Raw genomic sequence first — 23,759 nt, 5'->3', positions numbered from 1 at the left:
TCGGGGAAGAAGGCCAGTGTTCACTCTGTCTGCTTGCCGAGCGGTCTCATCCGAGATGTGGAGGAGGCCCTGCCGGCGGCGATAGAGAGCACTGGGTGCACCCGACTGCAAATTGTTGCTCATGTCGGCACCAATGACTCCTGCCATCTGGGTTCAGACGTCATCCTCAGTTCGTACAGGCGGTTGGCGGAATTGGTGAAGGCGGAAAGCCTCGCTCGCGGGGTGGAATCAGAGCTAACAATTTGTAGTATCGTTCCCAGAACCGATCGCGGTCCTCTGGTTTGGAGCCGAGTGGAAGGCTTAAACCAGAGACTCAGACGATTCTGCGGAGATCTGGGGTGCAAATTTCTCGACCTCCGCTATCGGGTGGAGAAATGTAGGGTCCCCCTGAATAGGTCAGGCGTGCACTACACGCCGGAAGCGGCTACAAGGGTAGCGGAGTACGTGTGGAGTGCACATGGGGGTTTTTTAGGTTAGAGAATCCCCTCCCTAGGCCCGACAAGACGCCTCCTGAGACGCGGCAAGGTAGGAGTAGGCAAAATGCAACAGGGAATAACAATATTAATGTGCTAATAATAAACTGCAGGAGCGTCTATAGAAAGGTCCCAGAACTGCTCTCATTAATAAACGGTCACAATGCCCATATAGTACTAGGGACAGAAAGTTGGCTGAAACCAGACGTAAACAGTAATAAAATCCTAAACTCAGATTGGAATGTATACCGTAGAGACAGGCTGAACAGTGAAGGGGGAGGCGTGTTACACTACTGTCAAATTCACAACTTCGACTTTAAGCATTTTACACATGGTCAACTGTATTAATAGAGTGCAGGCTTTGAAGACGCCAACATAAAATCATTTGATTACAAGAAACACAGAGATCTAGTAAAACTTCTAAGAATGTTTTCAAATAACGGCCACCATTTAACTAGGCCAACTGAACTCTTCCACACCATCTTAAAGTTGGACTATGAAAGTCTCACGACAATAACAAAGTTTAAAATCTCGGAGTGCATCGGTGAACAAACAATTACGACCACTTACCTCATATCACGCGCACAATACGAAGGAGCGAGTTCCGCAGCTTCACCGTTTCGCTTCAAATTTGTTCCCAGCGAAGTCACAGAACTTCTATCTCCAAGCTGCCCATGTCGCCAAAGCGCCCGACCAATTCCACACCACAACATATAACGGTCACCACGCTCGTTCGGCAGCCGTTAACACTTGTCTCCCAGGGAAAGTCACGAGATCTCGAGCGTTACCCGTCAAACGCTAACTACTAACTCGCTTCACCCGCCAACCCGGAAGATAAGACAGGCGAAAGCAAAGACAGCTTAGATCAACCACAATCGATCTCAACGATACATGAACCAAATAACACTGGCGCCAGCTCGTACGGCTCAGTTTTGTCTGTGCTTTTTTGTTTTGCTGTGTATTGCGTGTTGTTATTGTCTGTGTGTCTGGTTTTTCTGTGTTGTTGTATAGTGTTTTGTGTGCGTGTGGTGTGTTCATTCCCCGTCTGTTTCTATATTTTACAAATTAGGGTTTTATTGAGCAGTGTCTCCAAGTCTTCCCAGCTATTTCTTTTACTGTGTTCAACTTCCTCCAATTACTATATACATGACAGACGCGAAGAAATTTTGAAATGATGTGTCCCGAACACCAAAAAGTGTTCGGTGACAGTATTTCTGTATATATTTCACTGAGGGGAACACAGATGAAGACACCGACTACAAAAATAGCTGTATATTGGCGGTTTATGAAGGTAATATGTAAACCGCCAATTCAAAATTTAGTCGCAGTTAGTCATCCACAGTGGCTACCATATGTTATTGTCTGATGTCGCAAAATGAACCCGCGAAATATTTTCGCGCAACGAAACTGCATTTACAGATTAACTAAACTCACAACAACATTCAGTTGCAGATGACAGGTTATAGAATAGTGTAAAAAATGTTGTACGCGAACGAGTGTAACGTAAACTCCGTTCACATGCCCTGGTGGGCGCATCGGAATCGACCGACCGCCGTGTCATCATTTGGTCAATGGCGTCATTGGATGCGATATGGAGAATGTGTGGTCAGCAGACCGCTCTCCCGGCCGCTGTCACTTTTTATGGCCTGAAGACGCTACTGCTCTGTCCAGTGGCTCCTCAGTTGGCCACAAGAGGCTAAGTCACCACCTTCACGTACTCTCACAAAGGGAAAATCCCTGGCAGTACTGGGAAGCGAACCCTGGTTTCCTGCAAGGCAATCAGTCGCGCTGGCCACTCATCTACGGAGACAGACCTACAGAGGGCCCTAAAGGATCTAGAATTTTAGAGACTAAGGTAAGAATCAGATTAGACATAGAATGTTGATAGGAGTAATTTTTGTTACCGCAGTTATAACTTAAAACGTGTAAGCATTTCACAGACCTGAATTCCCTTGAAGAATGGACATTGACAGTCTAAACTGCCTTCGCTATCAAGTTCGCTACACTATTACACTCACGTAAGTAGTGTTATCCTTAAAGTCATGTCAGTAAGTTATTTCAAAAGGATGTGTACTGTATGATGCTGCAAAATGTTGTCAATGTGATCCAGAAAATGCGATAAATATCCACGATGTGAAGTTTTATGGTCATTAGTACAAATCTGTAAATTTCTTACTCTATTTTTGGAAGATCCAATTAAAATTACTCCATCGTATTTAATTTTCTCTCCCACTGAAAAAAGGAACAGAAGGAGAAAAAAAAGCTGAACGTAGAAATGGGATACAGTTCAATCTCAAACAACCCCCAACAAATCTGAAGTTACTACGTATTGAAATAAAACAAATTATTGATTCATAGAAATGACAAATAAGTGTGCCCCACAGTGGGTGAAAAACTGTATGAAACTGAAAAGGATAAATGACAAACAATGTCGCAGTAAAAACTAATTGGTTAAAGGATTAAAACACGGAAACATTTATGACAAAGAAACAATGATAATATATGTTTTGAAGCCGGAGCAGACAACATTGTCTAATCCACGGAGCGCAAAGGAAGAAGAAGAAGAAGAAGAAGAAGAAGACAAGTATATGCGTTGCATTTAATCTGTCTGGGCATAAACACAATTCAGTACTATGGCAAATGGGGCGGAAGGGGGGGGGGGAGAACGGACTATTTCCTCTCACCACTCCACGGAATCAGTTTTTGAAGGAAAACTTTTTCTTCACTGGCTCACTTAAACCCTCATGTACAGCGCCAAATTTGCGGATGACGGGTTGTTCTTGTGCTTGGCGACTATTGCCTGTGGCAGTTGTATATCAGAGGCAGCGTTACCGTAATATTTCAGGGCGGAAGTCAGACACGGAAGTGCAATCATATGCTTAAATGTTCGAGCACTGATCCATGAGGATGTCCATATAACTTACGTATCTATGGACCAGAAACTAAAGATGTCACAGAGTGACGATAGACATTGGAATGAATGCATGGATGTGGTCCAATGTTCGAAGACGCGTTCTGGAGTAGGTTGGCATGCCTTCAGAAGGCAGACTCACTCTCTATCCACACATCTCTGATTCCATTCCCTCAATTCCCTCAACATTACAAAGGCATTGCCTGCTCACCTTCCCATATGATTCTTCCGACTGCCTCCTGTCTGATCACGGTCTCTCTGACTGACTGACGCAGTTTTGTTATTGGTCTCCCTCACTCCCTCCCAGGGCACTGAATTTTCCATCATGTCGTCTTTGTCGTTGGTAGGTTCAGTTTGCAATCCCACTCAGTGAACGATCGACGCCATGTAACTATGCCTCCCGGTCTTTGTGCAGGATGAAAATTTCCGATGCTGCAGTGGCTGAGGTGCAATCTGAGAACTCCCGTGTCGCTCTGAAGCGTTCCATGTGTGGCACTTTGCACCGCGGGCTGAGGCTCCATTGTGCTTCAACTGTTTGCCTGCATTTCTGAGTTGTCAAGAAAGTAACCACCCTATAACAAACCCACTCATTTGCAACGGGAATACCTGTGCTTTATTCAAGTGTCCCAGTTGCTCGTGACTCGGCGGCATCCGTGCTGCTGTCTGTCAGACTTAAACAGTGCCATCCTCTCTCAGCGATGTAAACAATTCCGTTAAGCTGTACCTATCCCTCTTCTCGGAAAGTATCACATATTGGTTACAACTTAAGCGTTCCCTCTTGCCATGAGCGCCTGGTAGTAGCAAAGTAATACGGTATGCGTTAAATTAACGTACGAAGTAAGATAATCGCATACCATCAGAAGCGTATCTTAACACCCTGTAAGCCGTACGCTGGAAGTATCTCCTGGTTGATTATGTTCGGGATAAAGTTTTCCATTTATTACATATTCTAACTGCCTTGCTCTAACATCTACATTAACTTTTGTACTCCACAGTTCACTTTATAGTACTGGTGAAAGGTGCATTATGTACCTCTGTTACTTCCCTCTCTTCTCTTCCAGTCGTGAATTGTGTAAGAAAGAATAAGTGTTAATAAGCATCCGTGTAGGTAAAACCGGAGAGATAGTTTTACCTACATGGTCTTTCTGTAAGATATGCGTAGGAAGAACTATTATATTGGTTGACTTATTTAGGAATGTACGTTCTCAACATCTTAACAGTAAGACCCTTGGCTCAATTTTTCCCTGTTTTGATCTAATCTTCTCATAGCCTAACGTATTTAATTTTCTGCTAACAATTCTAAGCAGTCGTAACATTTTTAAGATATTTTCGCCTTTGAAAATTTTAGCTTGCAATAACAGGGTTGGTGTGGTAATTCATAGACTAAATTCATACACAATTTCCAACAAGCTCATATTCAGATATTTGACAATACTCACTTTAAAAAACATTATCTTTATCGAGGCACATTTTACTGCTATTCATGGGTGAGATAAATACTACGTTGTTAATGAAAATAACTTCTTCTCCTCTAATGTTTGTCTGCTGCTATATCACTACCGGTATCTTTTTTTGTTCATTTAGGTAAATATGAAGCTTTCTAGGTTAAAGAAAGTCATAATTCTGCAGAGGCTGTAGCTCTGTAGTATACTTTATTTCTTACTATTGGCCGATTTTGACCACATAACCATTTTAAAGCAGACGTTGTACTTTATCTGTTCTTACGTGGTGTCATCTGTTTAGGAGAATTGCGGACGCTAGCTTGAAGGTTTGTAGTTTTATTATTTTCTATTTTTACTAATGACGCCCCTGAACTTAAATTATTCTCTTTCTATATAATGTTATATATCTTTTAGTATATAATTGCGGACTGGTATAAACGTAATGATATTTTTAGTCACAGGAGTGGCAGCCTATACTGTCGTAGTCTCAATCCACTTTGTGTTTACAACTCTCTGCTTGAATTATGCTTGACAGTCCAAGCATGTAGCAAAAGTTAATATATACAATACTAGCAAGTAAAATATCATCACGCTGAAACTATTTTACACCAGCAGGTAATATGAACGCTAAAAAACATTTTTGGAGTCACCCTCAACACGTTTAGAAGGGGAGCAGTGTCTCGTTCCTACATCATAACGCCACTCCTTTGATATTCAGCAGATTTTCAGCACTGTTTTCTGGGGCAGTAGACAATCTCAGCGTGTCTGCTTTTCAGGTCTGTTTTCCGTCCCTTTGGGGTAATGGGACGCCACAGGAGATGCAGGCCGCTGAAGCGACAAAACCGGTGCACTATGCTCGTAAACCCTCTCCCGATGCGGCCGCCTGTGTTTTCCCTGTAAATAGTCCCACCCCCTGCTCCCCCCACACCTACACAGCCTGGCTCTGTTTTCTTGCTCCCGTCCTCCCTTACATAACTTCCGAGAACGGAAAAGACAATGCTCTCGTATTTCAAGGAACGTTATCTCTCCTTACCTGGAGCTCCAACAGTGAACAGTTGGCCTTGTTGTTGTGGAAGCTTAGACATACTACAGGCGGTGTTTGGATGTAGGTTTCACGTTAGACACGAGAAGACTCGTAGGAGAAGTTACCTCCGCTGGGACCATGTTACGAGGGTAGCTTGTCAGTGTTTGTTATCGAGCTGTTGACCTCCTCTAAGCCCCAGTTACCGCCTATCTGCACATAAATACGTTCTTTCAGCGACTGGCTCTGTGGTCAGTCCGTTTCACCGTATAAACGGGACATTGTCAGCAATGTGTACATCTGTATCTGTAGTTGTCTAAATTACAGTGAATGGTGGAGGGTGCAACTGGTACCAACTATAACGATACAGCCTTTCACAAAATTCATATGAAATGTCTGATTCCACTATTTTTATATGCATCCGGTAGTTATCGGACAATTCAGTGCTTCCTAAGGCTTTGTATGTGTGTATTTATATATATCATTCTGTCCTATTTCATAAAAAACTTGATATTCATTGCAAAGGCGTGTGGAATGTTCTGGAAGGACGTGCGTTGTCGTAATTATCGGAGGATTCTTGTCATTGATAAAATTATGTACATGTACTAAGTTAAGTAACTAATCTAAGTCCTTAGCAATAAATAACTAGAGACTGCAGAGATTTTAGATTGAAAATCAATGCTTCTAATTAACAAAATGGTAACCTAAAAATCCAGTGACAGAAGACCTCACTATCTTGAGAAACAGCTTAAACGTTATTACCAATCAATATTCTTTGTAATTACATTTCTAATTAACTCTCCAATTGTTTACATCTCCCAGTTTTCCAATTTCCAGAATTTGAGGCCTTATTTGTGCATTTTATGTATGTAATCGGATAAAGTACGAGCTCTGTACTACCACTGAATATTAGTAACCAAATCCAAACTGTAACTAATTACGTAACCAAAATAATACGAGAGACATTATTGTAATTAACTCCCAGAATGATAATATTACGGAAAACTAAAGATATTACGATAAAAGATTGTCATTGAAGATTGTATTTTATGCTTTATGCGGCTGTAACATCAGTTTCTTTACGTTTTGTAAATTTTAATTGTAACTTCAAAATTCTACAAAATAAATAATGCTTTATTTTGGAAGTTGCTGTTAAAATTCTATATAAAGTGGTACAGCGATGCTGCGAGGAAAAATGGTTCAAATGGCTCTGAGCACTATGGGACTCAACGTCTGAGGTCATCAGTCCCCTAGAACTTTTTTTTTTTTTAAAAAAAAATCTTTATTTCCAAAAGCTTATCAATTATACAATGTAGACCACTACCTTATGTGATTAGTGGGCCGTAATACTTCTACAGTTATACATTTTATTGCAGCTATTCTACATATGGTTTAGTAACTAGTTAGTAAGAGCACTATATGGGAACTACAATGGGCAAAGTCTTATGTTATTCAGTTTTAAGTGGTAACCTAACTAACTATGGACTAGGCACTAAAGCCTGCAGCGTTACAAATGTGTCAGCTGAAAAATATAAACCTACTATAAGGCCTTGCTCATTGAGCTAACCCCATTGAGCGTGCCCCTGACACTGGGCAGGCCATGGTGTTAGTCGCTGCAGGTTCCTATGAATAAAATGTGTAAACTAGGTCCTACAACTAAACTTATCCTAAGGTCAAGGTTGGGTGCGTTGTCTAAATCTCTAAATCGGTGTATAACTGCACCCCACTCCCCCTAGTCCCGAAGCGCGGCGGATTCTAGACTCAACAAGTCGGCCTTTCCGCGCTCAGGCGGTTTGGGAATAGGGTGCTAGACTTCATCGGTGTTTAAAGGGTCTTTGTAATGTGCTAGTTTGGTTCTCGCAGGTAGTCCCTTAAGACTTTCTGTGATACCGCGTTAGCTAGTTCGTTGATAATCTGGATGGTGTCACGTTGTCTCAACAGTCTGAGTGTGTCATTGTGGGGTAGTTGGTCTCGTAAAACAGAGGCCTCATCATTGAAAAGGGGGCACTCGTAGACTACATGGTCAGGAGTACCCTCCGGAACACCACAGTCACACGCAGGTGTCACCTTTTTCTCGAACCGACATAAGTATGTCGGATAGGGTCCATGTCCAGTGAGAAAGTGAATGAGTCCCCTGGTTGGTTCGAAATATGTCATTCCCATTCTTTCCCTGACATCTGGTAATAACTCAAACGTTCTGCGCCCTGTTTCTTCGCTTTCCCATGAATGTTGCCACAACTGGTCCCCTCTTAACCTGATCTCAACTTTATTTTCAATCCTACTTCCTAGAATTTCCTCTATTTTATCGAAGTAACCCTTTTTTACCCAGTACCAAGCGGCCTGCTCTCGAATTTTAATATCTAAGGGGCAGAGTCCCATTATGACTAATAGGGCTCCTCCCGGTGTGGTCCTGTAAGCCCCCATTGATCTCATAATCATGTTCTTCTGCACTCTTATCACTGTCATGGCAGGCACCACCCTCGTGAGCCTGTGTGCCCAGACTCGAGAACCGTAACCCACTATGGAGGTGAGTATGCTATTATGATATAGTTTGATGAGATGTGGTGGAAGGTGGAAACGTTTGTGACCAATGGAGATGAGGTTGTTGAGTACTTGTAAGGCTCTTTGTGTTACGGTTTCAATGTGTCTGCCAAATGACCATCTCTCATCAATGATGATGCCCAGATATCGAGTCTCACGTCGTCTGAGAACTGGTGAGCCCTCTATCCTGACTGTTGGATTTCTGACTAGTTGTCCCTTTAGAAGGAGGTATGTGGACTTAGTTGGTGAAATTGTCATCTTAGTATTCCGGCACCAAAGTTGTAGTGTTTCTATTGCTTGTTCTATTTTGGGCTCTATGTCTTCTCGGCTTCGGCCGCCAACCAGTAGTAGGAGGTCATCGGCGTAGGCTATCACCTCTAGCATCACTTTGCTGTAATTGGTCTAATAGAGGTTCCATGTGGATGTCCCAAAACAGGGGACCTAGTACAGAGCCCTGGGGACATCCCTTAGTGATTATTTTTCTTACCCTTGTGCTAGGGGATGATAGCCAGACCTCCCGATCCTCACAATAGCTCCTCAGACACCCATATAGCGGCCCTAGACACTGCTTCTCCCGTAAACAGGAGAAGAGCGAAGGCCACCACAGGTTGTCGAAGGCGCCACTTATGTCCACCATGATGCCGACAACGTACTTGTACGGGGTAGAGCCACAGACCTCAGCCGCCAGGGCGATTGCATCAGATGCTGAACGCCTAGGCCTGAAGCCGAATTGCCTGCTGCTCATCCCGCACAGCACTCGGTGCGCAGCCAGTCTGTCAGCCAGCAGTCTCTCCAGAACCTTCCCAAGCAGATCAAGCAGGCAGATTGGCCGGTAGGATTTTGTTTCTGCTGGGTCTTTGTCAGCTCCTTTCTTGATTCGCCCTCTTCCAAATTCGAGGGAACTTTTGCTGCCTAAGACATTCGTTATAGAGATGAGTTAGAGGGGCGACTATCTGGGGAGCCAGAAATTGCACCACCTCCGCCACAATGCCATCTGGCCTGGGAGCTTTCCCTATCTTCAGGGATTTTATATGGGCAGCTACCTCCTCTTCAGAGAAAGGGTAGACTGCCGTATTGTTTCCATATTCATTGCTGTTATAGTATTCTCGCAGCTGCTGTTGTTCATCTGTCTCTCCATCCGCTGTGTCATCAGGCAGCAGGGACTGGAGAAGGACCTCAGCAGTTTCCTGCCAAGACTCCGTCATCCCATCCCCACGCCTGACGGTTGAGAGCTCCATCGGAGAGCGGATTTTTTCCCGGACAAGCTTGTAGGGAACTCCCCAAGGGTCTAGAGCAAGTTGGTTTAGAACAAAGTGTTCCCAACTTTTGGATCTTACCTCACGTAGGTGTCTGTGGAAATTTTCTTTCGCTTCCCGGTATAGTTGCAGCCGTCTTTGTCTTTCTAGCCAGACGACACTGCGCTGGTAGTGCCTCCTGAGCCTTCTGACAGACTGGCGCATCTCCTCTAGTTCGGCTGACCATGGTGACGGAGAGGCCGCTATGGCCTTCCTCCTAGTAGGTACAGCAGCCTTCACCGCTCGAGTTATTGTCGTTATCAGTTCCTCAGCTCTGATGTCAATGTCATAGTCCAGGTGTCCGTCACCTTCTGGTAGTGCAGGAATGTCGCACTCCCTAGCAAGTTTCTCCCAGTCGGCTCTTTTGTAATTATATTGCACCTCCCACCCCATGGCCCAGCAGCTCTCCCTGTCTCCCACACTGAAAGTAATGGGATTGTGGTCGCTAGTGGTGACGTTCTCTACCACTTCCCACTGCTGAATTAGGTACGCCGCGTTAGGCGTAGCCAAGGTCACATCAATGTTTGTACCTTGGCCACCTTCCGCCACATAGGTCGGAGGGTTTCCAGGCTTATTTACCACCACTAGCTGCAAGCCCATGATGGCCTCTTCTGCCTTCTCTCCGTTTGGGTCCCTGGTGCCACTGTACCATAGGGGGGATTTAGCATTTATGTCGGCAGTTATATTTACTTTTCGCCCCCGCAACGCCGTGATAACTGTGGTAAGGTGTGCCAGGTGTCTTTCGATGTCATCACCGTACTGAAAGTACATATTTATGAGGATAATGTTACCGGATGGAGATTGCAGCTCCACGACGTTGCAGTGGCTGGTTGTGAATTGTGTCAGAATTATGGCTCTTAGGATTTTGTTAGTTATAATTATTGCCGATCTTGGGTCTTCCCCACTGCTTATAACTTGCCATGTCGCGGCTGTGAAAGCTAATTTTCCATTCAGGGAGTACGGCTCCTGCAGACAGATCAGATCCAGTCTCCTCTCCTCCACTTCCTTACGTAGCTCCTGCATCACAAGTCTGCTGTTGTGGGCGTTAAGTTGTCCAATGGTGATTTTTGTCATTTAGTTTTTTTTATGGAAAATATGTATGTATTCTGTCATTTGGCCAAGTCTTGTTCCAGTCGAACGTGATACGTCCATTTGCTAAAACTGCTTGTTCATATATATCGTTCAAGTAAAATTTTTCGCCACGTCTTTCAAAAACTTTCTCGAGTAAGTCCCACAGGGCTCCGAAGTCGGTGGGGAGATTCACTGATTTAAGTTGGATTCTGTCTACGGCCTCCATTACCGAGAAGGTGACTCTCTTACCATATTCATGTCCCACCCGGACCACGTGTCTTAAGGCAGTGGTCAGGGTAGTCGGCTGCTCTAATCTTGCTAATTGCATTGTAAATTCGAGGTTTGGGTAGACTCTGACTGGGTCGATGGGTGGCAATCTCACGACAGGATCTTTCGTGTTTAGTTCACTAGAGCTAGTTATTTTATTTTCCTGGAGTGGTTGGTTTATGTTTCTGCTCTCTTTCGTTGGGATTGCCACCGTCTCCGTTGCAGGATGCCACTGCCGTTGATCTTTAGTCGGCATTGTCCCCCGGCTTTGGGAGGAGGGAGACTTGACTGTAAGAGGATTAGTTTGAGTTCCTCTGTCAGTTGTGGTGGATTCCGTTTGAGTACTCGCATCATTGGTGATGACTGAGGCGTCAGTGAGCGATCTCAAAAATATCTTAAAGGCACTTGGCCTCATGGCATCCCTCCTCCTTTTGCTCAGGGATTTTCTTTTGGGCATCCTGTTCACTTTGGCTTGTTCAGCCATAGTCTATCCTCGAGATTAACCTTTGCTCTAGAAGTCTGTAGGTGGGGCAGTTTCGCCCAGTGGCGCCGCAAAGTTTTTTACCTCTTCTCTTACAAGGGATGCAGACTGTTGTAGCCCTACAATCCTTGCGCACATGTCCATCTTCACCACATTTTGAGCAGGCCGACCCCCTGGTACAGTGCCTCAGAACGTGGTCGAGATCTCCGCAGTTGTGGCAACGCGGTACCACAAGATAATCGCGTGTGTTTATGGCGTGAAAGCCAATATAGAGTTTGCCCATTGTAGTTATTTTCTTCCACATTTGAGCAGAGACCTCAGCGAAGTGGTGAACCACGTCACGTTCCCGAGGCCCTGTCTTAAATCTCAGTTTAAAGTTTTCTTTGAATTCGTCTTCTGTCATTTCTTCGAAATTTTGTGCCCTAATGGTTTCATGTATCTCCTCGTTTGTCATAATTATTGGTACATCATATAGGATGACCAACGGGTTTCTTTTCCTCGGTGGCTCGCATTTGACCACCGAGTTTAGTTTAGCATTGTTTAGTAATTTAGCTTTGTCCTCATCAGAGGCTACTTCTACGATTACAGAATTCCTACTTGGTTTAATCTTATTTATTTTGATTTTGTCTTTTATTGGATTTATTGTAGTGGTGAGCAGTTCCTGTATTTTTTTTCACACTGGTGTCCTGTCCGGGTAAGGTCCTTAGGAAGACCGTTGTGTCTGCTTTTTTTGTTACTTTAGCAATCCTGTCCCTGGTTGTTTGTGGCTTTGGTGGCGCTTGTGCGACCACTCCCGCCCAGGTCTTAGCCGGTTGTTTTCGCAATCTTTCATTTTCCTTCTCTAATTCTTCAACACGGCCCTCGAGCTTGGCGTTGGCTATGGCCCACGCCGCCAGCTCATTCTTGATTGTGGTTAGTGCCGCCTGGCTGATTTTACCGTTTTTAATATTTTGCTCAAGGAGCAAAGTAATTCTTGTGTGTCTTTGCAAGACGTTTTCCTCGTTTGCCTGTCCCGACTCGTCCTGAGGAGCAGGTACAGGCATCACAGAAGCTCGCGACAGCGCACTCGAATTACTCGTCTCTGATGTCTCCATATTTGAACGAGTGATAAAATCCTCTAGAACTTAGAACTACTAAAACCTAACTAACCTAAGGACATCACACACATCCATGCCCGAGGCAGGATTCGAACCTGCGACCGTAGCGGTCTCGCGGTTACAGACTGTAGAGCCTATAACCGCACGGCCACTCCGGCCGGCAAGCTGCGAGAAGTCAGTTTGAAGTTACTTTTGGAAGTCAAAGAGATCAGTGAAGTCTGTCCGTGTTTTGTTTACATGACAAGTGTGCAGTTCGGATGTCAATTAGTGTGAATAAATTTTGTGAAGCACGAAAATTTCACATTCATTCATCAATGGACCAGGCAGAAGAAACTTAAGTTAGGTAACATTCAACATGAATCGCTTCACAATTTCTATTCCTTCTTTCCCTATTCCATTTTCTAATGGTCCGTAGTCAGGACGCTTATCGATAAACATCCGTATCAGCTCTCAGCTCTTTGATTTTCTCGTCGTGCTCATTTCGCGTAACATATGTGGGAAGAAGTCGTATGTTGCCGGACTCTTCTTGAAACATACACTCTTGAAAATTCAAAAGTGAATCTCTCCGTGATAAAGCCCTCTTGTATCGTCTGCAATTTGAGTTTTAACTATTTCCATAATTCACTCACACCATCAAAACGATCCCATGTGGATAAGTGCAGCACTTCGTTGGTAGTTCCCCAACTCTCGCAATAAACTTGCATCGTAAGCGACTCAGGTCGATAAACAATACTAAAGAATCGGCCGAGCGAGTGATTTGTAAGCCAATGCTTTCGTGACTGAATTACATTGCCTTCAAATTCTCCCACAGAATACTTTTACGACTAATTGTTAATGTAATGTGGTCCTTTCACTTTAGGCTGTAACAGATGGTTATTCGTAGGCGTTTTACGATCGTTACAGTTTCCAGGGATTTTTTGCCAATAGTGTAATCAAACAATACTGGAGCTCCTCGCTTATTTATGCATAGCACTTTATACTCACTTACGTTCAGGGTCAGTTGACAGTCACTGTACCTGAGCTGGTTTGGTCTTCTGTATTTCACTACAATTTTCTGGCGTTGCATTGATCCCTAACAGCCTCACGCAGCTTCCAACTTTGTCCATAGCACCATTAATACGCGATGTAGTCAATACGGCCTACCTACTGTCGATGTCAAAGTATGGTAACCAATCACAGACAGCAGGTGGCAACACTAGCAGTTGAGCGTACTTAAAGTATGTCGGGAGACGCGGAAGAATTGCAATAGTTGTCGTAGCGCGGAAACTGAGCGATTTATATGATTACTGGCTTTCGGGTTAAGGGAGGAAGCATTTACGAAACGGATACGTTTGTAAACTGTTCGCATACCGTTGTGGTTAAGTATACCGTGCATGGCAAAATGGCACGTGATGAAGCAAATGTGGTGCTCCACAGGCTTTAGACGACGGGGGTGTAGGCAACACCGACTCAAAGGAAGGCCTCGGCGCTTGTTCGTGACATCACGTCAGCTAGGCACGGCGAACGCCAGGTCTGTTGCAGGCATACTCATATTGGTGGTGTCTCCCTCTCTGACACAGGAAAATGTGAAATTATTGGCGGTAGTTGACCAACACAGTTTGTTCTGAGAGATTTCTGCAATCAATTAATTGTGCAATTCATTACACTTCTTAACAAATAGTGTACTCCTGAAATTAAATTTCCACCTGTTTTAAGGATGGACATACAAAATCAACTTCATGATCCAGCAGCAACAGAATTCATGCTTCTTTACCTTATTTGTAAATCTGAGGAAGTTACGTTTGTACTGGGTTGCTTTTACAAGAATCTGTGAACATATTGGTGCTCTTCTTTAGGTACCTCGGTTGACTGTGGGGTGAGGAGCACTGAATGTTAATGAAATATGTTGCGAAGACGAGGCAAAAGAGAGATACTTGTTATATCAAATAACATTTTTTTATCTTATAAAGTTTCTCCTTTCAGTTGCAAGAGGGGAATATTTATCTTTTCTAACGTGCATGTTTAAAAAAGTTAAAGCTCAGCAGTATTTTCGATGTATGAAGCTATTTTGTTTCCTGTTTAGAATTTCTTTCGTTGAAAACGACTGTAATCTAATGACTGGCAACAGTTGGACAATTACACATGTAAATTAGTTCACATTTCCAGTGACGATGTCAAACGAAAAAAAATAAATAAATAAAAGAAAAGAGTTCATTGTAAGGGGGTTGGGGTAAGTTTCGATAACAAAATGGATCAAGTAAATGTAGTTGCTTGAATGTAAAATTTCCGAAGCTTGCAATGGGCAAAGCATCTTCTCATATTGATCTACGTTTGTTTCGGCAGGATTCAGTAATACAGAACTATGATCTTCATTTGTAGTTTTACGATAGTAAGAAAATCTTTCATCTAAATAAAACTGCATAATCCAAAACAATACCAAACATTTTCTCCAAAAATAAGAGATTTATAATGATAAGCACGCCTAGGTGTTTCTGCCTGCAACAGACCTGGCGTTCGCCGTGCCTAGCTGACGTGACGTCACCAACAAGCGCCGAGGCCTTCCTTTGAGTCGGTGTTGGTTGGTGTAGGCGGCTGCGGAGATATGTACGGGCAAATAGGCATGCAACTGTTGAGCAAATGACCGGGCAGATTAACCAAAGGGCTACCAGCAGTGACGCCTTAACGACCTCTCAGCTAACATTGCTGCGTACGGGCCTCTGTAGCTGCTTTCTGATTCGTGCACCCATGCTGACTGCCCTTCATTGGTGACGAAGGCTGGAGTTTGCGCAGGAGGACCGCAACTTGACGTCCACACACTGGCGACAGTTGACCTTTTCAGATGAATTACGATTCACGCTTCATCGGACAGATGGCCGTTGGCGTGTAAGGGGTGAAACGTCTGAATGAAAACACCCTGTAAAATATTGGGGAGAAGCCCATTATCCAGGATGGGGAGACAGTGGAAATTTCTTTGGAAGGGAAGGTGGAGGGTGTGGAGATGGAGAGAGGAAGGGCCGGCTGCTGTGGCCGAGCGGTTCTAGGAGCTTTAGTTCGGAACCGCGATGCTGCTATGGTCGCAGGTTCGATTCCTGGTTCAAATGGTTCAAATGGCTCTGAGCACTAAGGGACTTAACTTCGAATGTAATCAGTCCTCTAGAACTTAGAACTACTTAAACCTTACTAACCTAAGGACATCACACACATCCATGCTCGAGGCAGGATTCGAACCTGCGACTGTAGCGGTCGCGCGGTTCCAGACTGAAGCGCCTAGAACGGCTCGGCCACACAGGCCGGCACCGGGTCACACAGCCCACATTGTAGGTTGGTGGGTAGAAGAGCACCATCTACATCTACATCCATAATCCAGAAGCCACCTGACGGTGTGTGGCGAAGGGTACCTTGAGTACCTCTGTCGGTTCTCCCTTCTATTCCAGTCTCCTAAGGGGACTGATGACCATAGATGTTAAGTCCCATAGTGCTCAGAGCCATTTGAACCATTTTGAACCAGTCTCCTATTGTTCGTGGAAAGGATTGTCGGGCTCTAATCTCTAAGATTTTATCCTCATGGTCTCTTCGTGAGATATACGTAGGAGGGAGCAATATGCTGCTTGACTCCTCGGTGAAGGTATGTTCTCGAAACTTCAACAAAAGCCCATACCGAGCTACTGAGCGTCTGTCCTGTAGAGTCTTCCACTGGAGTTTATCTATCATCTCCGTAACGCTTTCGCGATTACTAAATGATCCTGTAACTAAGCGCGCTGTTCTCCGTTGGATCTTCTCTAACTCTTCTATCAACCCTATCTGGTACGGATCCCACACTGATGAGCAGTATTCGAGCAGTGCGCGAACAAGCGTACTGTAACCTAATTCCTTTGTTTTTGGATTGCATTTCCTTACGATTCTTCCAATGAATCTCAGTGTGGCATCTGCCTTACCGACGATGAACTTTATATGATCATTCCATTTTAAATCACTCCTAATGCGTACTCCCAGATAATTTATGGAATTAACTGCTTCCAGTTGCTGACCTGCTATATTGTAGCTAAATGATAAGGGATCTTTATTTCTGTGTATTCGCAGCACATTACACTTTTCTACATTGAGATTGAATTGCCATTCCCTGCACCATGCGTCAATTCGCTGTACATCCTCCTGCATTTCAGTACAATTTTCCATTGTTACAACCTCTCGATACACCACAGCATCATCTGCAAAAAGCCTCAGTGAACTTCCGATGTTATCCACAAGGTCATTTATGTGTATTATGAATAGCAACGGTCCTACGACACTCACCTGCGGCGCACCTGAAATCACTCTTACTTCGGAAGACTTCTCTCCATTGAGAATGACATGCTGCGTTCTCTTATCTAGGAACTCTTCAGTACAGTCGCACAATTGGTCTGATAATCCATATGCTCTTACTTTGTTCATTAAACGACTGTGGGGAACTGTATCAAACGCCTTGCGGAAGTCAAGAAACACGGCATCTACCTGGGAACCCGTGTCTATGGCCTTCTGAGTCTCGTGGACGAATAGCGCGAGCTCGGTTTCACACGACCGTCTTTTTCGAAACCCATGCTGATTCCTACAGAGTAGATTTCTAGTCTCCAGAAAAGTCATTATACTCGAACGTAATACGTGTTCCAAAATTCTACAACTGATGGACGTTAGAGATATAGGTCTTAAGTTCTGCACATCTGTTCGATGTCCCTTCTTGTAAACGGGGATGACCTGTGCCCTTTTCCAATCGTTTGGAACGCTACGCTCTTCTAGAGACCTACGGTACACCGCTGCAAGAACGGGGCAAGTTCCTTCGCGTACTTTGCGTAAAATCGAACTGGTGTCCCATCAGGTCCAGCGGCCTTACCTCTTTTGAGTGATTTTAATTGTTTCTCTCTCCCTCTGTCGTCTATTTCGATATCTACCATTTTGTCATCTGTGCGACAATCTAGAGAAGGAACTACAGTGCAGTCTTCCTTTGTGAAACAGCTTTGGAAAAAGACATTTATTAGTACGATGTGTGTACCGCACTCCCCTGGTTTCAGAAAGCTGCAGATAAAATCCCAGTAGAAAATCCGTGGGGCTACTTCGAATGGACTGTCCGCTCTATGGATCCTCAGTCAAGGACCTAGCGCAGCTGGCCACTGCACTGAAGTCGGCATGCCTCTACGTCCCTGCTAGTTCCTTTCAGAACCTCATCAATCCCTTCCTGCTTGTCTCGCAATTGTCCGCACTGAAAAAGAGTGTTGTTAAGGCTTCTGAAAGATTGTCACTTTAATGCGACTGGAAAGTGTATAAATTGTAAACAGTAACGGTCCAATATCACTCCCTTGTGATAGTCCCGCAATTACCAGTTCGAAGTCTTTAAAAGAATGAAGTAAAGGAAACACTGTTTAACGACCCGCCGACGCTCACATACGGACCCCAAGCCTTGACCGGGCAAGAAACCATCCATTTATGTATTTGGCAATGCAACCGAATACATAAATCCCTATGGCCAATTGGAGTTTCGAATTGCAGGTAATTTTAATGCAAAAAATCCAAACCAGCAGCTCGGTAGCTGGCATATCGTTTGGCACTTTGCTAAGTTTCGCTGGGTGGCTTTTGTTAAGACCGCTGATTCTAACTTCGTAAGTAGGCTGTTTGGGTTTTTATGTTGGTAACGCCACGTAGCGCTCTGTATGAAAATCACTGACTGCTGTGTGCAGTTGTGACTGGTTGGCATTGTTGGAATAATCGCTATTGTAGCGTTGGGCAGTTGGATGTGAACAGCGCGTAGCGTTGTGCAGTTGGAGGTGAGCCGCCAGCAGTGGTGGATGTGGAACGAGAGATGCCAGAGTTTTGACAAATTAGTATATATATATATATATATATATATATATATATATATATATATATAAAAGAATACTATTAAGGTAAATACCTTGTTCTCTATCAAAATCTTTTATTTGCTAACTATGCCTATCAGTAGTTAGTGCCTTCAGTAGTTAGAGTCTGGTTTTAGCTGGCAGTACTGGCGCTCGCTGTTTTGCGGTAGTTCGAGTAACGAAGATTTTGTGAGGTAAGTGATTCATGAATGGTATAGGTTATTGTTAGTCAGGGCCATTCTTTGTAGCGATTATTGAAAGTCTGATTGTGTTGCGCTAAAAATATTCAAATGGTTCAAATGGCTCTGAGCACTATGGGACTCAACTGCTGCGGTCATTAGTCCCCTAGAACTTAGAACTAGTTAAACCTAACTAACCTAAGGACATCACAAACATCCATGCCCGAGGCAGGATTCGAACCTGCGACCGTAGCGGTCTTGCGGTTCCAGACTGCAGCGCCTTTAACCGCACGGCCACTTCGGCCGGCCTAAAAATATTGTGTGTCAGTTTAGTGATGATCAGAATAGGTAAAGAGAAAACTCTTTGAGTACGTTGAGTTTTGCTCAACTGTTTGAAAATCAAATAACGTACAGCACAGTCATTCCTAAGTTTTCTAAGGGGAAGTTTCAACTACTGTGCAGTTGTGTTTCTCATCTATTCATGTACATTACATTCATTATCAATTGTCATCACTCGGCGTGTTAGCTATTATCTGATTTTTAAATGTAGTCCATTCAGTATGATGAACGTTGCGAAGAAGCTCAGTGGTGCACAGAATAGAGAATAGGAAACTATGTAAAGAAAAAAAAGGTGAAGGTATGGCGAATATTTTTGTAAGGATGAAATACAAATTTGAACAGCACTATCGGTTGTGAAATCTCAACATCATTCAAGCAAGTGTTGATTTTGGGAATCGAAACACCGTCATCCGTCTAAATTTACAGTTGTCATTTTATTTGAGCCACCAGTTTCAGCGAGGTAGTACGCAATCTTCAGGCCCCGTGATTGACCATTCAAAATACGGGCAAGCATTCAGTGGCTGGCATCTGTTTATTTTTAAGAAAGCGATCCCTGCGATCATCACTTGCCGACCGAAGATGGCGTAATGCAGCGCTGAAACTGGTTGCTCAAATAAAATAACAACTTTAAATGTAGCCGGGTGAAACTGTTATGATTCGACATTTTATACCGAACAGCCGATGTCCCGCAACCATCTTTATAAAGATGGAGTTACACAGACTAGTTCTGGATTGTCTGAAGGCGGTACAAGCCGGTAGTCTTGTGTCCACCAGTGTATTATTTTTGACTGCTGCCAACATTTTTTTGTGTTATTAGTCTTCTGTCTGGTTTGATGCGGCCAACCACGAATTCTTCTCCTGTGCCAACCTTTTCATCTCAGAGTAGCACTTGCAACCTACGTCCTCAGTTACTTCCTGGGTGTATTCCAGTATCTGTGTTCCTCTACAGCTCCCTCTAGTACCACACAAATTTTTCTCTGGTGTCTCAACAGATACCCTGCCATCTTGTCCCTTCTTCTTGTCTGTGTTTTCCATATATTCCTTTCCTCATCGATTCTGCGCAGAACCTCCTCATTGCATATCTTATCATCCAACTAACTTTCAACGTTCGTATGTAGCACCACATTTCAAATGCTTCAGTTCTCTTCTTTTGCAGTTTTTCCACAGACCATGTTTTACTACCATAAAATGCTGTGCTCCAAACGTACATTCTCGGAAATTTCTTCCTCAAGTTAAAGACTATGTTTGATACCGGCAGACTTCTCTTAGGCGCTAATGCCCTTCTTGCCAATGCTAGACTGCTTTTGATGTCCTCCTTGCTCCGTTCGTTATTTTGCTGCCTAGGTAGCAGAATTCCTTAACTTCAAGTATTTCGTGAGCATAAATTCTAATGTTAAGGTTCTCGACGTTCTCATTTCTGCTACTTCTCATTACTTTCGTCTTTGTTCGATTTATTCTCAATCCATAAGCTATACCCATTCATTCCATTCCGCAAATCTTGTAATTCTTCCTCACTGTCACTCAGGTTAGTGATGATATCAGCGAGTCTTGTCATTGATACCCCTTCACCTTGAATTTTAATTCCAGTAGTGAATTTTTCTTTTATTTCCGTCATTGCTTCTTCTATGTAGAGACTGAAAGTAGCAGGTCAAAGACTACATCCCTGTCGTACACCCTTTTTAATTCGAGGACTTCGTTCTTGGTCTTAGAATCTTATTCATTCTTGACTCTTGTAAGTGTTATACATTACCCGTCATTCCCTAACGCTTACCCGTATTTTTGTCAGGATTACGAAAATCTTGTACCATATTACACTGTCAAATGCTTTCTCCAAGGGAAATATCCTATGAACGTATCTTGATTTTCCGTTAGTATTGCTTCCATTCCAAAACTCAACGTCAGAACAGCCGCTTGGTACCCTTTCCTTCCCTAAAGCCAAACTAATCGAAATCTAACACATCCTCAGTTCTCTTTTCGATTCTTCTGTATATTATACTTGTGAGCAACTTAGATACATGAGATGTTTAGCAGATTGTGGAATAGTTCTCGCACTTGTCGGCCCTTGCAATTTTTGGGGTTGTGTGGTTGATGCTTTTCAGAATGTCAGACGCTCACCAGTCTGAATAGTCCCTTTGTCGTCATTTCTCTAATAACTTTAGAAATTGTAATGGAATGTTGTCTATCCCCTCTGCTTTCTTCGATCTTAAGTCTTTCAAAGCTCTTTTAAATTCTGATTGTAGTACTGGATCTTCTATCTCTGTTTAATCGACTCCTGTTTTTTCTTCTGTCACATCATCAGAGAAATATTCCCCCCTCATAGAGACCTTCAATGTACTCTTTCCACCTATCGGCTCTCTCTCCTCTGCATTTAATAGTTGAATTACCATTGCACTCTTCGTGTTTTTACCCTTGCTTCTAATTTCACCGATGGTTGTTTCACTTTCCTATATGCTGAGTCATTCCTTTAAACAATCATATCTTTTTCGATTTCTTCACATTTTCATGGAGTCATTTCGCCTTAGCTTCCCTCCGCTTCCTAAGTTACTTATATTCCTGTATTCTTGAATTTCCCTGAACATTTTTGTGCTTGTTATTACTATGTACTAATACCAAGAGCAGACAAGGGAACTGTAACAGTACTCATGGGCAAAGAGCAATACATCACAAAACCAAGGAATTCATAAATACCAACACCACTGAAGTCAGATACAACTACACGAGTCCATGCAAACCTGAAACGAAAATTGAAACACTTTGAACACACAGACAAAGAGAAATACCACATAATACGGAGAAATCCACAAGCACCAACACTTCGCAGCCAACCAAAGATACGTAGAGATAATATGTCAATGAGAGCCGTTATTAAATTCAAGAAAGCCTCAACATAACACATAGCCAAACATCTCCAAAAATTAATTATAAAATAAAAAATAACAGAGCAGTTATAAACACAGGCAACCTAATAGAACACATCCAGAGCATGCAGGTCCCACACAGCATCACTGATTTCATTCGACATAGAAAATATGTATACCTCCATCGCTATTACAGAAACGACAGAAATCATAGAACAAAATCTCACATCCTACAGCAACCTCACAACAGAAGCAATAGAAGGAACGACATATATGCTCAGAATGACGACAGGACAAAACTACTTTTAGTTCGAGAACGAATATTATCTATAAAGAGATGAATTGCCCATGGGATCTCCAATATCAGGAACATTAGCAAATATTTTCAATAGTCATCTAGAAAATCAGATATTTGAAAAGATAATCACTAACGAAAGCTTTGAAATCATATATTGGTACAGATATGTGGATGACGTTATTTGACTGGTAGATGAACCAACTGAAAAAATAGATGAACTCCATTCGAAAATCAACAAAGCAATCAGAACATAAAATTCACACTTGAGAAACAAAAAGAAAATCAAATAAACTTTCTTGACATAACAATAAAAAAAGAAAATGGCAAACATATATTTAATATCTTCAGATAACCAACAGCCACAGACACAATAATACATTCCACATCCAAACATCCCCGCTACTAGAAGCTTGCAGCACTAAGACATATGTTACATAGATTAAACAGGATCCCACTCAACAAAAGAAACTACGAAAAAAAAATGAGTACAATCATACAAATAGGAACAATGGGTACAACACACATGTAGTACACAGGCTCAACCAAAAAATAAAAACACATTACAAAACAAACATAACACTTCCAGAATACAACATAACTCACAAGCTGCAAACTTACAAACACACCCAAGAAATACACAAAATGACAACACCACACAGAAAAGAACCAGGTCGTACACTATGACTTACGCATATAAATTAACACACAGAGTTGCAAACATCCTGAAGAGTCAAGGCTTGAAATAGCATATAAAACTGTGCAAACCCTCCAATCACACCTAAGCCAATCAGCTACCAAGACGGATAAATTCCAGCGATCAGGAATGTAGAAACTTAAATGTCAAAGTTGTCATGCAGTGTACGTGGGCATGACATGCAGGAATTTTAAAACACGCTGCAAAGAACATATCAGGTGTTGGAAGTACGAAACAAACCATTACTCATTTGCAGAACTTTTAAAATATTATAATCACCATCCTACAAACATGGAACAAAAAATGAAAACAATGAGAATAATCAAAAATGGCTCTAAGCACTATGGGACTTACCATCTGAGGTCATCAGCCCCCTAGACTTAGAACTACGTAAACCTAACTAACCTAAGGACATCACACACATCCATGCCCGAGGCAGGATTCGAACCTGCGACCGTAGCAACAGCATGGTTGCGGACTGAAGCGCCTAGAACCGTGAAAATAACCAACCATGACAAATATCTTATACAAATGCAAGAAAACATTCACTTTCAGAAAGCCATCGCTGAAGACAAACATGTGATAAATGAACAAACACACATCAGTACAGGCTGATAAAAATCGTCCCTCTTACACAACTAGAAAAAAAAAAAAAAAAAAATCAAACTCCCCCTCCCTTCGCCTCCTGCACACACACACACACACACACACACACACACACACACACACATCCACATACATATACATACGCAAATAGGTCACATATACTTGAAAAATTACACTGGAAAGTTTGCAAAAACATTCGATCTTTGGCAATAACATCCGACAGTCGGCAAAGCAAACCAAGACATTGCATTAAAACAAGTGTTCAGTTTCTAGTGCCGTGAAACGTGGAAAAAACCACAGGTAGGCAATTATAAGAGGGAGAACAGCACCAACAATGGAA

Source organism: Schistocerca piceifrons, chromosome 1 (genome assembly GCF_021461385.2).
Source record: "Schistocerca piceifrons isolate TAMUIC-IGC-003096 chromosome 1, iqSchPice1.1, whole genome shotgun sequence".
Lineage (NCBI taxonomy): Eukaryota > Metazoa > Arthropoda > Insecta > Orthoptera > Acrididae > Schistocerca > Schistocerca piceifrons.
This window is presented reverse-complemented; position numbering follows the sequence as displayed.